The following is a 1,856-nucleotide window of genomic DNA, read 5'->3' on the forward strand; positions in this document are numbered from 1 at the left end:
GTTGGTAGTTCACTAGGTTAAGACAGAGCCCCGGATCACACGGCCAGAGTGATACAATGTAACTATCATGAAGGGAAACACCTGCAGGCATGACTGTTTGAGGTAAGGTGTTTTGAGGTGTATTATACTTTTGAACGGTAGTTTTTTTTGCTGTTTAAGTTTTTTTTTTTTTTTTTTTTTAATTAATACTTTTATTCATCAAGGACGTATTAATGTGGTCAAAAGTGACAGCAAAGACATTTGTAGTGTTACAAAACATTCTATTCAAAGAATCCTGAAATAATGCATCAAGGCTTTTACAAAAAAATATTAAGCAGTATGTTTTCATGTTGAGCACCAAATCAGCATATCAGAATGATTTCTGAAGGATCATTTGACACTGAAAACTGGAGTAATATCTTCTGAAAATTCAGCTTTGTATCACAGGAATAAATTACATTTTAAAATACACAAATCAGGCATAACATTATGACCACCTTCCTAATATTGTGTTGGTCCACCTTTAGGTGCCAAAACAGCCCTGACCAGTCGAGGCGTGGACTCCTCTAGACCCCTGAAGGTGTGCTGTGGTATCTGGAACCAAGATGTTAGCATGTTTTATCAATCACAAGAAAACCATTGTAGAATTAGTTTGAATTGCATTATACACTATTACATTACTGTAAGAACTGTCACAAGGTCAAGAGAAAGTAATGTGACCCACTAAATATTCTGCCAAGTTAGGGGTATTTTCAGGACACCACAGGTGGCTGTGAATGATGTCACACAGTGTGAATGATGAGGCTTCCCTCTAGGAAGGAGCCAGTTGTCCTTGGAAAATGTTACATCTTGCCTGGGATAAAAGGGATTACGATCATTTGGCAGGCTGCCACTATTAGAGAGATGGATGAGAAAAGAAAGTCCTAATTGACCTAATTTGCCGTGAGTTTGATTGACAAGCGATCTAACCAATCAGAACGCAGAATCTGTCATTTTGTCCGACAAACCAGTCAGGAGTTAGAAGGTTAACCTCGGTGGAGTTAAACTCGAAAAATTGTGTATATTGACGTCTTTCCGCGTTTGAAACAACATTCATTCTCATGTTTATTTGATGCTATAAATGGACTAGTAGGAAGAGATGATCGGTTTACGAGCCTCTTGAGCTGAGGCGCTAAAGCAATCTGTCACAACACATTAAAGAGCCACAAAACAGTTTTTATTGTTTGAATTTCTTAAAAAAACTACACAGTTTGAAAGCTGGGACTTTGTTTAACATCATAAGTAACCTGCTCTGTCTTGTCTGTCGACGTGTTGTCAGTGTCCTCTTTACTCCTTTTTTGTTTGTTTTTGCTGCTTTTTTGTTCAGCACATCCCACAGATGCTCGATTGGATTGAGATCTGGAGAATTTGGAGGCCAAGTCAACACCTCAAACTTCTTGTTGTGCTCTTCAAACCATTTCTGAACCATTTTTGCTTTGTGGCAGGACACGTTATCCTGCTGAAAGAGGCCACAGACACCAGGGAATATCGTTTCCATGAAAGGGTGTACATGGTTTGCAACAATGCTTAGGTAGGACAAAGTAAGATTTCCCAGCAGAACATTGCCCAAAGTGTCACCATGCCTCCGCCAGCTAGACTTCTTCCCATAGTGCATCCTGATGTCATGCGTTTCCCAGGTAAGCCACGCACACGCACCAGGCCATCCACGTGATTTAAAAGAAAACTTGATTCATCGGACCAGGTCACCTTCTTCCATTGCTCCATGGTCCAGTTCTGATGCTCACGTGCCCACTGTTGGTGATTTCGGTGGTGGACAGGGGTCAGCATGGGCACCCTGACTGGTCTGCAGCTATGCAGCCCCATACGCAAAAAACTGT

Source organism: Megalobrama amblycephala, linkage group LG8 (assembly GCF_018812025.1).
Source record: "Megalobrama amblycephala isolate DHTTF-2021 linkage group LG8, ASM1881202v1, whole genome shotgun sequence".
Taxonomy (NCBI): Eukaryota; Metazoa; Chordata; class Actinopteri; order Cypriniformes; family Xenocyprididae; genus Megalobrama; species Megalobrama amblycephala.